Genomic DNA, 17202 nt, shown 5'->3' with positions numbered 1-17202 from the left:
ATATTTTGGAAGCTCATATCACTGAAAGATGGAGGAAGCTGAAGAAAAGGACCAAGGAAAGAGGGAGTAACAAATCTCTTCTATGAGTAAGATAGTATCCCTCACAAAAGGGTCCTATCATAAGCTCCTAAATCTTGTGTTATAAGATATGTCAATGATAATAAGATGCATCATGGCATCATGGAAGCATTAGAAAGAAGAGCTCGTAACATCTCCATAGGGATCATGAAAGACAAAAATCCATGGCGGACAACATGTAGGACATATATCTCTTGGGAAGCTAGTGGACATTAAAGGAAAGAAATGAGTCATCTTAGGCTTTTCTTTTTGGTCTTGAGTTAGCTGGAAGTTTAAAAGTTCAAAACTTGAGTGTATTTTCTGATTTTGAGCTTATAGTGAACTAGGTTAGAAATTTGTGTCAGACTAAACACCCAAGGCTTAGGTCATACAGAAATGAAGCTTGGGACACAATTGAAAATTTCTTCCAAGGTTTTAACATAACTGCTATTCCCAGAGATGAAAACATGCATGCTGATTCACTAGCTATCTCAGCAAGCTCTTTCAAAATCCCTGAGCTAGTATCATTAGAATACCAAATCCAAGTCAAGTATCAGCCATCAATTCCTGATAACTTTAAACATTGACAGATTTTCGAATATGATGAACAATTGAAATATTTCCTTCAAGTTATTGATGAATTCTCAAATATGCAAATTGAAGGAGATCAAAATGATATTCTAGAAATAAATCAGCGAAATCCAAAAACTTCATTCAGTGCTAAAATTATTGATCATGATATTATCGAATTATCTAATAATTTTATTCATAAAGGATTAGTCCCATTGGAAAAATTATTTGATAATAATGATGTCTCTAAAAATACCTTGTTTCACTCGCCTGAAGAAGAAACCATAGAATGCAATAATTGGGATTGTGGATGATGTGAGAAATATCAAATTGTCATCAACCTTACCTTAGGATGTAAAAACCAAATACTTGAATATTCTTAAAAACTACAAAGATGTTTTTACCTAGTCTTATAATGAATTGAAAACTTATGACACATCTTTGATTGAGCATAAGATTCCTTTGAAACCAGAAGGCAAATTTTTTTCAGCAAAAGCTAAGAAGAATCAATCCCATACTACTACCAACTATTGAGAAAGAACTTAAAAGGTTGCTTGATGCTCATATCATTGTGCCCTTAAGGTATTCTAATTGGGTAGCCAACCTAGTTCCTGTCAGAAAGAAAAATGGTGAGATTAGGCTATGTGTAGATTTCTGAAATTTGAACAAATCATCTTTAAAGGATAACTATCCATTGCCTAAAATGGACCATCTACTCCAGAAAGTTTCAGGGGCTAATAGGATTTCTATGCTAGATGGATTTTCTGGTTATAACCAGATTATGGTAAGTGAAGCTGACCAAGATAAAACTGCCTTCACCACTCCTTGGGGTACATTTATGTATGCCAGAATGCCATTCGGGTTAACCAATGCTGGAGCCACTTTCCAGAGAGCCATGGATCTCGCATTTGTAGGTAAAACATCTAAATTTACTGTCATTTATTTAGATGATTTAACTGTTTTCTTTGATTCTGATGAAAGTCATTTAAAACACTCGAGCAAGGTTTTTGACAGGGGCAGGAAATTTGGCATATCCATCAATATGAAGAAATATTTGTTTGCTGTGAAGGACAGGAAATTACTAGGGAATATAATCTCGAAGGAGGGAGTTATAATTGACCCAAAGAGAGTTTCAACTATTCAGATCCTGTCTCTTCCAAGGAATAAGAAAGAGATACAAACCTTCCTTGGAAAGATCAATTTTCTTAGAAGGTTCATCCCAAATTATGCTGAGATAGTTAAAGATATAACATATATGCTTAAGAAAAATAATGAAGTGAAACGGACAGTTCCTGCTAGATATGCTTTTGATTAGATCAAAAATGCCATATCTGAGGCCCCTACATTAGCTAGCCCTGAATATTCTTCACCTTTTAGCATATTTTCATTTGCATCTGAGACAACCTTAGACGCTGTACTTTTATAGAAAAATACAAACAGTGATGACCAGGCTATAGCCTTCTTTTCCAAAGTTATGAGGGATGTTGAACTTAGGTATGATATCATTGAAAAACAAGCTTATGCCTTAATTCAATCCCTCAAAGCCTTTAGAACCTATATCCTGCATTCACACATTACAGCTTATGTCCCTAACCATGCTATCAAAACTGTTTTGACTCAGCGTGATACTGATGGAAGAAGAGGGAGATGGATTGCTAAAATCCTTGAATTTGACCTTGAAACTAAAACCACAAAGTTAGTAAAAGGCCAAGGCCTGACCAAATTGTTAGTTGAATCCAACTGTAAAGTATTGGGGATTAATCTGGTTTCTAAAATGTCATTAGGGGAGAATCCACAAGAACCTCCCTTAATGCCAGGGGAGGATCCACAAGAACCTTCCTTGATATCAGAGGAGAATCCACAAGAACCTCTTATTGTTAGAGAAGGGGAGAATCCACAAGAACCTCTTTCTTCAGATCAAGCCATTCTTGTTCACATAGATAAGAAATATCTACTTTCTGATTGGTATTCTGATATTGTGCAGTTTCTTAGAGATTTTCAATGTCCGACTGATCTTAATTTGAAACAATGCAAAGATTTGAAGCTTAAAGCAGTGAAATACTGCATTATTAATGCTAATCTATACTGGAAATACCCTCTTAATATCATTCTTCTGTGCTTAACTGAAAATGAAACAAAGGGAATTATAGATCAGTTCCATGCAGGGTTTTGTGGTGGACACTATGCCTAGAGAGCAACAACCTACAAAATTTTAAAAGCAGGTTTCTATTGGCCCACACTTTTTAAAGAAGTTGGAGCAAGAGTAAGAAGTTGCAAACCATGCCAATTATTTGCAGGAAAACATAAACTATCAGCACTTCCTTTGGTCGCTGTATCTGTCCATGCTCCTTTTCTGCAATGGGGATTGGACATTATAGGGGAAATTCATCCACATTCCAGTAATCAACACAGATGGATTTTAATTGCTACAGACTATTTCACCAAGTGGGTAGAAGCCATACTAGTTAAAAATGCAACTGATACTGTTGTAATTAAATTTCTTGAAGAAAACATCCTATCAAGATTTGGATGTCCTCAATAGATTGTTACAGATAATGCAACAACTTTCAACAATTTTAAAATGATTGAATTCTGTCAAAAGTATTCAATCCTTTTACACCATTCTACACCATACTATCCATGGGGTAATGGGCTAGCAGAGTCTTCCAACAAGAGCTTAGTTAAGGTCATTAAGAAGACTCTTGAAGACCATAAAAAGAGTTGGGACAACCATCTTATTCATGCCATTTGGGAAAACAGAGTTTCTCCTAAGAGATCAACATGCAAGTCTCCTTTCCAATTAGTTTATGGCAAGGAAGCAGTTTTTCCTACTCATTTAGCTTTACCTGTTATGAAGTTCCTCCAAGAATCCTATGAAGAAAATGATGATTTCTCAAGAAGGATTAATCAAATTATTGAGTTGAATGAAGACAGGGATGAAATTTAGTACAAGCTAAGGAAATACCAGAACAAGATGAAAGAACTGTTTGATAGAAAGGCTAGAGAAAGAAATTTCAAGAAGGGTGACCTAGTGCTTAGATGGGATACAAGGAGAGAAGATAAAGGAAAACATGCAAAATTTGACAACCTCTGGTTTGGTCCATTCAACATTGCGGAAGTCAAAGGGAACAATACATTCATCCTGCAAAATCTGGAAGGAGAGTGTTCTACACCATACTATCCACGGGGTAATGGTCTAGCAGAGTCTTCCAACAAGAGCTTAGTTAAGGTCATTAAGAAGACTCTTAAAGACCATAAAAAGAGTTGGGACAACCATCTTATTCATGCCATTTGGGCAAACAGGGTTTCTCTTAAAAGATCAACATGCAAGTCTTCTTTCCAATTAGTTTATGGCAAGGAAGCAATTTTTCCTACTCATTTAGCTTTAACTGTTATAAGGTTCCTCCAAGAATCCTATGAAGAAAAAGATGATTTCTCAAGAAGGATTAATCAAATTATTGAGTTGAATGAAGACAGGGATGAAATTCAGTACAAGCTAAGGAAATACCAGAACAAGATGAAAGAACTGTTTGATAGAAAGGCTAGAGAAAGAAATTTCAAGAAGGGTGACCTAGTGCTTAGATGGGATACAAGGAGAGAAGATAAAGGAAAACATGCAAAATTTGACAACCTCTGGTTTGGCCCATTCAACATTGCGGAAGTCAAAGGGAACAATACATTCATTCTGCGAAATCTAGAAGGAGAGTATTCTTCATTGCCAGACAATGGGAGATACTTAAAACATTACATTCAATATTGATTTTTCATTCATCCGTCATCTGTAAATATTCGGAGAGTCGCCACTTTATTTTTGAAAATTTCAAGTGAGTATCTGTTTTAGCAAAGACTCCATAGCCCAAGGAGAAGGCACTTGGATCTGCTTATTCTCTGCATCCCACAGGGGGAAGCAGTCCCCAGCTGGAGCTGATGTTGTAACATTATTTAGTTTTGATAAGTTAGCATATTAGTCAAAATAATTTTAAAATGTTAAGTTAGGATATGGATGCAAAAGAAAGAAAAGTTAAAATGTTAGGAAAATTTGATGTTTTATAGGCATCCATATCAATAAAATGTTAGGTGCTAGTTGCCCTAAATAAAGAAGGCAAAGGAAAATAAAATGCTAGGGAAGCAAAAGAAAAGGAAGGCTTCATTTTATGTTTTTTAAAAATGCACAGGCTGCTAGTCTAAATGCGCCACAATCAAACATCAACTGTGTTTTCATGTGCAGAAGAAAAAGAAAGAAGAGTAAAGGTTACTCTAAGGTTTATATATTAATTTTGGGTATTAATACTATTCCTAAGTTTTAAATCCCTATCCCTAAGTATTAATACTATCCTAAGTTTTAATCCCATATTACCCCTCTGCTCATAATTCCCTTCATTTTCATTTTCCTAAGTTCAACACCCCTCTTATATCTCATATTTCCCGACATTACATTAAATATTGATTCCCGACCCCACCAAGAAATTCTGTCACGTCACGGTTAATCCCCCGCCATGTCACGATTCATCTCTGTTCATCTTCTCACATCCGATGGCCCGCATGCAATTTCGGCCCCCCTTTGCCATCCGAGCTTTACTGTCAGGGGGGTTTGAAATGGGCAGTATACCAAACCGCCCCTGCCCCTACGTGGCAACTCCACAACATTTCAGACCCCCCATGAGTGAAACCACAAACCACTCACCCCCCTTCAGAAAGTTGATTCATTGCACCCGATACTACTTCCCTCACTGTTGCTCTCTCGCTATTCGCCTTCTGCCTCCTCATTCGTCCGTTAAACCCATCAAATCATATTCATTCCCTCCAGAATTAACCCGTTAAGAATTTAATTGGCTTAGCCGTTAATTCAATGGACCCGCGCCACCAACAAGAAACCAAAATTCCTATATAAACCTCCTTCCTCTCTGTGAACAGGTCACTGAATTCATGTTGGATCATTGTTAATTGATTTGATTACAGGTTGCTCGCCAAATCCTGACATTGTCAATTGCTAGCGATACTCTCTGTCTGATCATTCCTAGCTTATTCCTTCTGTTCCTGTCTCTAGAACCTCCTGTCTATCTGTGAATTGTCTCCTCTCAATCCGATTTGCATTCTCAGACATCATGCCTCCAAATGATAAAGGACCAGAGGAAATTGTCAATCCTCTAATTTATCCTCCTGTAGATCTTCACCATGTCCCTATGGATGATAGAGACTACAAAATTCATGAGACACTTTGTGAGCTTGACCTCTTCGAGATGTACTGCTGGCTCGAAGATAAATATATTGATAAATCAGATGATATCTAGCTGTGGGAGTCAAACCTACCTCACTACATCTTTCCTCGTACCCACAACACCCCTGATTTCATTAGGAAATGTCATGCCTCATACTTGCCAAGCCAAAGGGCCATAGTCACCCCCACTGGAGAAATTTTGTTTACCATAACCCCTCAGGCCATTGATCAAATGATGCAAGCCCCCACAGTAAACAATGCTACCCCATTTTCTTATGAAGCTCTGGTTGAAATATACCAGAAATTAGACTTTGCTAAGAGAGCCCAAACTCTTGAATTATTCTTGACACAAGATGCTGCATTACCAAAGAAAAATCCTCCTTATCCCTCCTCCATATTCCCTGAGAGAGCCAAGAAAATTATTATTGTCATTTCCTACCTCCTTGGCTACTACTCTGATCAATGGGTAGATGAGGCCATTATAGGATTTTTATCCATCTTCTCTGCTGATGCTAAGCCCTCAATTGTGTTTAATTTCAACCATTTTCTTGCAGAGTCTTCATCAGCAACTGGTTAAGTTTCCAACAGAGGAGGTATTCAAATATGCCTCTGTCTTAGTCTACATGTTCCTATACTTTCAGGGGGACAACATGAACCTGTCATTGCAAAAGCTATATGAGAAGGGAAACCAACAGTCAGTCATTTTCTGGACTACTCTGGTTATGAAAGAGCAGAAAGAGTACACTTACAAACAATTTACTGAGATGTTTGTTCACCCAGCCATAGGCCTCCTAAACATTGGGCCTGAACCAAGAATCAATGAAGAGATCAAAAGGGTGTTGCAGCTGTCAGAACAAGTTCAGACAGGGGACTAGTACATGTATGAAAATTATACAGAAATAAGGATTTTTGGATGTGAGCTCCCACCTTACAAGTTGCCAAAATTCCTCCTAATGAGGATTTTTGCCTTGGACATCAAGCAGATGATCAAAATGGAGGAAATCCACTTCGTAGCCGCCAAGAAAAAGTCCCAGTTTAAGATAAAAACACAGGTTGGCCCTTTAATCTGCAACAACAGGGCAGCAAGGGAAGAGGCAGATAAGATTTTGAAGGAAATGCAGTTCACTTTCAGTTTTACTTGCTCTTATGATCCGTTAGGGATCATTTCTAAACTAAGTATACAAACCAAGTCTACTCCTTACTTTAACACACCCACGCCAGAAATAGAAAAGTACAAGAATTAGCTACAGTGGGTCGAGAACACCTTACATGGGGCAGAAGAACAACAAGTCTCCTCATCAATAGTGCAAAATCCTATCACGTAGGAGAAGACAACTAAGAGGAGCAGAGAGGAAGAGTCCCCTTTGGGGACTGATATTTTCAGTGAGGGGTTTAAAATTATGTACAGAAATAAGGCTAAGCTTAGTTCTAGACTAAGCCTTACCAAAGATTCAGAGCAGCAGACTATCATCACCACCAATGAGCCACTTCTTTCTTCATTAGTGGGTGATTAGTCTACACAGTCTCCTACTACCTCTTCAACTTCACAAGAGCAACAAAAAATAATGCAGACAGGTACATCTACTTTAGGCGAGGCAGAGAAGAGCATAATGGATATCTTCAAGGAAATAAAAGTCAGAAATGAAGCCTTGAATATTAACACTTACAACCAGTTTTGGAAGCAGACTTCTGGTGCCCAAAGCAGGCTGTTGTCAGCCTTTGACTCAGAGAAGGGGAAAATGCAGATGGCATTCCTTCAAGCACAAGTTCCTCAGCCCAAGGGAACATCAAACTACAAAAAGACATCTTTTGAGTTTGATGTCAAGGATATACATCCCATTGACCAAATGGAGATGCATAAGAAAATGGGGGAAATGATTTTCTCTACTGTCACTAACACTGCCATGACTTTGTCCAAATTACAGGTTACACTAGCAAATGTCCAGTCACAGCTAAAGATGGAGAAAGTTTCTGCTCTTGCCAAAGACACCAAGATTAAAACCTTGGAAGATTTGGTAATCAAATTGGGTTATGATCCTACAAACATCAATGCTGCAGAGGAGCTGATCAAAAAGAAGAATTTGGATATAGCAACATTGAGGAAGCAATTAAAACTGCCAGCTACTGAAGATCCTCTAGCTAAGGATATTGCAGAGACAGAGACTCAAAAGGCAAATATGATGAAACTCATCATGGAGCAGACTGCACAGCTTAAGCAAAGATGGAGAAATTGATCAAGGAAAAGGAGAAATCTGCTAAAAACACTGCCCCTTTAGAAGCACTTCCTATCACAGTCATTCCTACAGCCATACCAACTACAACAAGTACAGGAGATGCTTCAGATCAGTTGGCCAATGCAGTGCAAAATATGTCTCTTTGGACTGAGGAAATCAAGAAATTGCATGATCAAGTGAAACTTCTGGAGGATCATCAAAAGAAATCCAACTTTTTTTCATGCAATAGAGCTTAAGAGAGCTCAAAATCAAATAGAAGCATGGAAGAAGTCAACCACTAAATCTTCTATTGGCTACACTCTGGGTAATGTCAAGGAAATCATATGGAACAACATGTTGAGTGGCCCGAGGTCGGGTCAACAACAAGGGGGATACCCACCCGGTCCGGAACCTGGTTGGCGGCTCCTTGCTCGTTTGGAGTAGCGGGTCCGACTGGGGATAACGGGACCAGCTTCCCGATGCATGGGATGTGTATGTATGTGTGTGTGGAATTTTGGTTAGGTTACTTCTAAGAAACGTTCTAAAGACTACTGTAAATCTATCTTACAAACTTGAGCCTAAATTACTATAATCAAATGAAAACAACACACAGAATTTACATTAACCCGGGATGTTTCTTTTATCATGCGATCTAGAAAGATTTCTAACAGCAGCTGGTGATAAAGATCATTCAACTGATATTAGAATATAAATCAATAAAAGATAAACCATTCTGCATAAGAAGTTAGGCAGAGCGGTTGTGAACAACACATCGCATAATCAAATCATTCGCATATTAAACATGAATAGACAAATCCACCGTACAGAAGTGCCAAATGATAACTTATATATTCATACATTAACATGCAAACAATATCAGCTGTATATCGTTTTAAGAATACAAGCAGAAATTTAATCAAGAGATAAAAGTACCATTGATGACTAATTCTTACCCATAGACTTCAAACAATAACGATCTACTTCTACTTGCTTCTAACGTCTACCAAGAGTACAGAAGTGCAACATCAGTAGCAGACATAAGAATGCAAACATAAATAAATCACGATCCTTCCATTCATCAAAACCTCCTCTGAGGGTGCAGAAGTGCATGTTCTGAGGACAAGTTTTTGACAAATATCTGGACCCTTCTCCAATGCAATGAGAAGGGTTAAAATACTACTATCTAATCCTAATAATAGTATTATTACAAAATTTTAGGATACGGCTCTCAAATGACCGTCCTTTTTCTAATTCTGTAAAACAAAAAGAAAAACAACTTTCTAAATTGAAATTACTTCTTAATCTGGTCTTTGAAATTGCAGTTTTCGAGCATGGGCTTGAGAAGAGTCGGTTGGCCGACTTCCGTGCTTAGTTGGGCTGCGAAAATAGCGTCCATAAGAGCTGGCGCTACTTTCTCGGCCGCGTTCATGATGCACCTTACTGTCATGCATTGGCTGTGGGGCTTAACTAAGTAAGTCCAGTAACTTTCCCAGTTTAGCCTCGATAATGCTCAGATTGTCTCCCCATTTGCCTGTGCTTTCTGCTTCCATTCAGCCTCCAGTTGCGATGCGATTGGTAGGTACCCCGGAGTGGATTCTGAAACTAAGTTGGCCCTGTGTAAATTTTCATTTACACAATCGATAAGTATGGTCGCCTGTGTTGCCGCTGACTCTGCCGCCTGCTCCGCCTGTGTTATTTGCTCGTCCCATTTGTTAAAGAGCAGTTCTTTATGATTTTCATTAATCTTGGGTGCCCCTGCTCTTTTCCCTTCCTCGTCATTTTGCCAAGCCAGGTATTCTGTTATTCTTTTGTTGGCCTGGTCATAGTCATTCCGTAGTTCCACTACTTGGCTGGTGATCTTGTCGCTTATTTCACAAAACTCCCTCCACTGTGATATTTTGCGCACCATTTCCTCCTGTTGCTGTGACAATTGGTCGTTCAAGCCAATGGACTCTGAAATAAACTCTGTCAGCCTGGGTTCATCCTTATGCATTTCTTGCACCGTCTGCAGCTGTTTTTCTTTTTCTTCAATACTTCTTTGGTGGCTCACCTGCATCTGGCGAAAGCTTTCTTGTAACTCTTCAAGCTGCTTGGAGGCTTCAGCGTTCTCATTGGCTTGTCGCAACTGTTGTTGCAGCAGTTGTATTTGACTTTCACGTTCTTTTAGAAGCTGTTGAACTTCAGAGGCCTTGTCGATAGTTGCAGAAGCATATGCTCCCGCAATTTGAGACAATTTCGTGAGATTTTCTGTTGGATTGTTATTCGGGTCTTTCCACAAGACATCTAGGTGTTCAGCATTCTGAGCCAGTGCATTTTCAAGCTTCCTTTTCTTTCTTTGTCTTCTCACAACTGCCTTGTGCTGTGGACTGTAAAATACGTCCAGTGGAGGGATTTCTTCTACGCCGAGTAGAAGTTCTGAGGATGGAGCTATAGGGAGATGCTCCGTCTCTACGGTACCACTGACTATGGTTGAGAAGACCTCTTGCACCACCTGAGTATTGCTCACAGGTGTTTGCGGGACTTGGCCTTCAAGATTTATCAGTTCATTGAAGGTCTCCCATTCTTTATCTAGTTCTGCTATAACCAGAGGTGCTTCAGTGACGGGAGGGGGGATTCCTCTTGGTGGCGAGACGACAACTTGCTGCTGAGCCATCGAACTTGACTGAGCCATGTCTTTGATTGTTTCTTCGTTCTTGTCTTCTTTGTGGACAGACTCTTCAGGATCTGGAGATATTTCTTTTACGGCACTGGAATCAGATTTGGAGGCATTGGAGTGTTCACTGAGGCTGACGCTTGGAGTCGGTTCTCTGGCAGCTATCCGCAGCACTTCCAGTGGAATGTTAGCCAGCCTTCTTTCTCTATACAACTTGAATTTCCGGAGGTTGTCTGGGGACAACCTTGACTGAGCTTCTTGCAAAACTTCTTTGATCGAGTTCTTACTCTGAAAGAGGTCGTCAAACGGATCTTTCTGTCCAGAGAACACACTTATCCTGACGCTAGTTGTAAATTCCTGGGCGACTTTATTTGGGTCGAATGGCCTTGGTGGGAGTTTAAATAGTTGGAGACACGTCACATTCTCCACCTCACCAAAAGCGTGTCCCACATCGAATAAAGAGAAGGCCCCACACGTGACTGGGAATTGAGGCCAAATGGCCTTCTTTTTGTTCTTCAGGTCCTTAGTTAAACCACCTTCAGAACAAGTCTGATAAGCGATTTCTCGAGCCAACAATTTATCTGGGATATATAAGGGTAGGACATGCGGAGGTACTGTGCTTCCAAAAACTCGAATGTAGGTAAACCATTCTTCTCCAAACCATCTTGCTACGGAGGTGATGTCGTTTTGTGCTTCGGGAGAGCATCTCGGAGGGTCCTTATCATATATCATTCTATGGATGGGCAGTATGAGCCCGTGGCAAATCTGGTAAAAATGGGGGGCAAACTGAGAATCCCACAAGACTTTATGGTAGACGTGAATGGGCAATGGGTCCTGGGTAGTCCATTGCCAGCCCATAGTGGGGAATTTAGACACATAACAGATAGAGTCCATTATGTAGGCAGACATATAAAAAGGGGGATAAAACCTTTGGGAGAAGGATCTTTTAGAACGATAGTAAAGAATGGCCGTGTATAGAGTGTCAGAAAGGATTTTGGCCCAATCTATTACCTCGGAGTTAGTCGCAGCATCAATTAACGGTAGCCATTCAGATGGAAATTTATTGATATCAGGCTTACCGAATAGCCTACAGAGCATGGCTGCAGCAAAACAATACGGAGAAGTAAGGGAACCGGTGCTATACATACCGTTCTTATCTTTCTTCAGTGGTTCATCCCTTTTCGACCATTCTTTGGTAGTGTCTGATAGGTCCGGATTCTCTGCTGCGAACTTCCTAACAAAATCTGCATTGTAGGTCGTTTGAGGTTCGGGAAGGTGATACATGAGCTTCAGGTCTTGAGCCGCGAACGATCCTACGAGCCCATGTCCCTTGACTTTGAATTGCTTATGATGCAGCTCTGCGTCATCTAAAACCCACTTGATCATGTCCGTATACGGTAGGATCTTCGGCCTTGATGCTATTCTGTGGAGGAAAGAGCACGCTAGATCTTCCAGGGATGCTTCTGAAGAGCGTGGTGCATCTGCGACAGCAGCAGTTGCCTTGATTATTCTAGGGTTCTCTTCCTCCAACAGTCTATACATGCTTTCCCATGTGGAAATTCCTGCATCTTTATTGCATGCGGTATCTGTGTAAAGGGGTGCCATCTCCTTGGTCTTCTCTCTTGTTTCTGAGCTCTGAGCTTTGTTCTTCTTCCCCATCTTGCTTATCGTTTCTGTTTGATTTTTGCCTTCGCACTTCGCTCCTGCAGGTTATGAGAGAAATGGAAAGATTGATCAAAAAGGTGATGGGAGAGTTTTGAATGCAAGAGATAAATCAGATACGCCACCTTACGTGAAGTAAATCCGCATTAAGGCACGCGTCTTTATGCCACTTAATAACTGACAACTAATTCATGACTAACATTAAAAGCGCAATAATTTCCAAGTCAGGTTATAGTAAGTGGATTTTCTTTGGGTGGTGTGCCCGAAGGAGTCGTATCAAGGTGCTTTTATGACCTGCCAACACATCCTGCATGCCGCGCGATCGCAAACGGTAGCGATCGCAATATCGCATATCGCAAAATCGCAACATCGCGGATCGCAATGGTTCAATGTTTTGCCAACGTACCCCGCCTCATTTCTGCGATGTGCAATTGCGCCATCGCAATATCGCAAATCAGCGGACTCGTAAGCTTTTGTCTATGGATGTTAACGTATTGCAATGCGACGTGGTTTATTAATGCCGAGATGATGTGCATATTGGCCTTTAGAAGGGAAATGCGGGCGTTTCTTACCCTTTCGTGCTGCGACCTTGAAGATTTGCTTTTATGAACACAGGTTTGGGCTTAAGTTGTCCAAGAAACCTTTCCTAAGCTGATGCTTGCAATTTCAAAAGAAATCTTTATTATTATTATTTTTCTTTTTTGAAATGTAACTAAGGGTCCCCATTCATTCTAGCATCGTGGTCGATACTAGTTTGAACAAAGGGGGGGGGGTTGTTGCTGGCCACAACACAACATCATTGAGGAGATGGATGAAATCTGGCCATGTATCCAGATCATTTTTGAGCAGAAGGAGTTGATGGAAAAGGCAAACCAGACAATTGCCAATATAAATGCTCAACTGGGAGAGATGCCTGCTACAACCAACAACATTATAAAGTTTCTTAATTCTAAAAACAGGTATGAATTGGATGATCTAGGAGTGGATGACAGGACTGAAACCATTTTGGAGGTGAAGAAAGTTCTGACCAAAAAGAACTTAGTAGTGTAGTTGACAGAGAAGTGTCACAGTCTTGAAGTTGCAGTCAACAAGGATTGATGCATTGAACAAGAAGGGTCTACCTTCACTGTTTGTGATCAATGATAAATTAATGACCAAGGAGGACTACTTCAAGAAGCTTCAGGACATTGCCAGGGACACAACCAAGTCCTCCAACATCAAAGGTTCCATGATAGGCAAGGCGTTTTACGAAGCCATCAACAACATATGTTTTATTCAACATGAGATAAAACATATTTTCACTATAAAACCCACTTTTTCCTGGTATACTGAGGTAGATGAAATCTACCATAAGGTAACCAAGATAGCAATCCCAGATGAAGAACGGTGGGAAAAGTTGTGCGAATTTCAGGATTAGAGTACATATTAGCTTTGCCAGTGCAACACCCGAATAGTGGCCACTCAACAACAACTTTCCTTCAAAACAAGGTTAGATGTTTAGATTCATTCTTTTTGATCGAATTTCTTCCCTTTATGTTAGTTTTAAGTAATAATAGAATGTTGTGTCACTCAGGCATTTATTGTAATATTTTGTATTTTGTTTAAATACTTCATTCTGTCGAAGTATTCAGGGTTGCACCCTTGAACCAATTATCACACAGATTTGTACTAAGTTGGAGCATTTTTGATTAAATAAAAGTTTATGGATTTACTTCATATGGCTTGTCTCTCAGTAGGTTGTTTTCATCATGTTTTTCATTATGTATTCTTCATATAATTCAATCCTTTTACAATCATCCGATTGAAAATTTAACTGAATCTCAGTTTCATTTTGAATATGTTGTGAAGTTGCATTTAAATAAGAGATTAATTTGCAAGACTATCTGTTATTGTTTATTCCTCTTTGAACTTAAATTGCACTAGATTTCTGTAATAGTTTGATTATATTATGTTGATCTAGGAAACACTGTTTTCTTGATTTCTGCTTATAAATGGTTAGATATTTAGTCTGAATATTAAATCACTTATAATTCTCTATATTCTACTTATCCATCTCACTTAAATAAAAATAACCATATGTATTTAAAGAACAACCTTTTGTTTTATTAAGGATCTTTCTAAGTTTAAAGCACATGTTTTTAAATAGTTCATTGGTCCTCCAAACCATTAAAATCAACAAAAAATTTTAGATGCTTTGGCATAGCCCATTGACCTTAGGTTATCTCAAAGGACAACATAATCCATTATATAATAATGTGATGACATAAAGCAGATCAAGGGTTTGAAGATCTCTTCAATCAAGGAAGTTGCTAGAAGAAGCCTAGATGAACTAAAGGTAAAATGAGGTATATATGCATGTATTTAATTTTATAATGTCATGCGTATGGTTGCAGGTAATATAGATTATCAATTCTATCTTAAGTAGCATGATCAAGAGAAAAGGATCTCCTCCTCTGAAAATATGCAGAAAGGAATATATGATGAAATCAACATAATATGTCATCATATGAAGTATGAGGTGGTTGACTATAATTAAGAACCTCTGATTGAAATATCCTGGGAATGAATGTGCGAGGAAGGAAGAGATTGATATGAAACCCTGATGAAGGAGATCAACATCCAAAAGATCAAGAAGACTTGACTAAGAAATTTCCCAGAGAGATATGACGACTCTGATATTGAAAACCCTTGACAATGACTATCTATGGGAGGTCTATCAACATGTATGTAGGACGCTGATACCTACAGGAAGATGACATGATGAAGAGCCATATCATAAGGTATGATTTGATTTAATATGATGTTTTGATTTCTTGAATAATATCTGGATGAGTTCATGTAGGGCTACTAGAACAAGACTTGTAAGTACATGTACAACCAACATTCATGCGATGGATGAAAACTCCTGAAAGAATCATGGAGAGAAAATAAGTAGTCGTATGAATAAAGTTTCAGATGTATGCCAAGAAGGCCACTTTCCATGAAGAAAGGAGTGCCATGTCGAAATAAGAAGGAAAGTGATCGATGGATGTTGCCTTACAAGGAAGAAGCTCAGCTAAATTTCATGACATCAAGGAGAAGAAGTGAATCAAGCAGCTGAAGAACCCACGAAGAAGAAGCTGCTGATGTATAAAAGAGTCCTTAGCTAGGAGGGATCTCTAACAGGTCCCTGATCAAGAGGGAGTTTGAATTAGATCACCCTTGTTTACAAAGGAGTGACAATTATGTTCTTCCATGTCACGTGTCATGCACTAGACTAGGACTAACAACCATAAGTCTAATGAAGGACATGAATGGAAATGTCGACACATGATAGACACATCATTCTTGCCTTCACATGGGAAGAAAGAATGGAGGGTTGGGTAATCATCTAGCATCCAATACTCTTTGAGGATGTGTAGGGCATCCAAGATAAGAGTAGGCAAGAGGACCGCTATTCTTTGAGGGTTGACAACCCAAGATAAGAATATTCCTAGAAGGTCATACTCAGTGAACAACTGGGTGGGTATGTACCTTGAGAGACAATGATGAAGGTGTCTATAAATCATTGGTCTCACCAGCATTGTAGCTCATGGTGAGATGGAGTTGTTAGTCAAGGCCTTGCATTATAACAATGTTGATTGATATGATGCTATACAGATGGGATTACCTATCTGATTCTTCTTATGAGAAATTCTTCAGATTGAGAATAGCAAAGTACCATTGTAAATACCTCCCTAGTTAAGAGGAAGTGTTGAAGAAAAGGGTAACTAGGTTTAGTATTTGTCAATGTAATCTTGATCTTTGTACCTGTCAAGAAAAAGAATTATTATTTTTATAATTAATGCGAATGAGTTTCTTGCTCATTCCATAGGTCTAGGAAAGTCAAAGAGTCAAGATTATATTGAAGAGCTCTTATTGAGCATTTATGTAATGTACTTGTGTCAACCTAGTGTCAAGAAGCCCTCCAAGACAAGCACCATTATTCATCAAAGAAGACTACAAGAAAAAAGATGAAGAACATCTTGTATGCCTGCAAAAATGAATTAAAACAACTAAAAGATGACATGTTGGCTCATATAAATGACACAACACTTGACCTGTTCAATTCGTCTCAATAATTGAGGACAAGATACTATAAATACCCAACTAGGGTATCCGCAAAACACAAAACAAAATTTTGGACATCTTTGAAATTTCACATAGGGCGCATCACTGTAATTTCGGATGGGCTCAGGGCTGAATTTCAGATGGGTACAGTGGTGCAAGAAGAACATAACTCACATTTTTCTGAGATGATTCAAAGACTTCAATATGCACTACAGGAAGGATGGGATCCTCACAGTTAGGATGAAAAAAAATGAAGAAATTACAGATGTATACCACAAAAATATAAGTCTTGGCATGGCTGAAAGGAAGGTGGTCTCAGATCTCTGTTTCAGAATACAATCATAATCTCGACATCCCTTATGAACAACTCTCACAAAGACGTACACTATCTCAACATACAAATTGTCTCGGTGTAATACTCTATCAACATGTTTTACATAGTCATGATCATAAACCCTCCAAAGATAAGGTCATAATGAAGAACGATATGATGACCTTGTAGATACAGTGAAGATCTCTATGGAAATGCAACAGTGATGTTCTCAGTAAGTGCAACAGTGATCTAGATGAAGGAGAACTCATGGTGCAACAATGATCTAGATGAAGAAGCAGTTTTGGTACAACTATGATGATAATCTCAGCAGTGACTTCAAAGAGGATTGGTGTCTTGGTCTTGGAGTGGCATAGTATGTCAAGGGTCAAGGTCTTGGTATTCGTCAATTGGAATCTCTATAAGAATA

Source organism: Pinus tabuliformis, chromosome X, assembly GCF_031772625.1.
Source record: "Pinus tabuliformis cultivar Carrire ecotype Pingquan chromosome X, CPIR1, whole genome shotgun sequence".
NCBI lineage: Eukaryota > Viridiplantae > Streptophyta > Pinopsida > Pinales > Pinaceae > Pinus > Pinus tabuliformis.
This window is presented reverse-complemented; position numbering follows the sequence as displayed.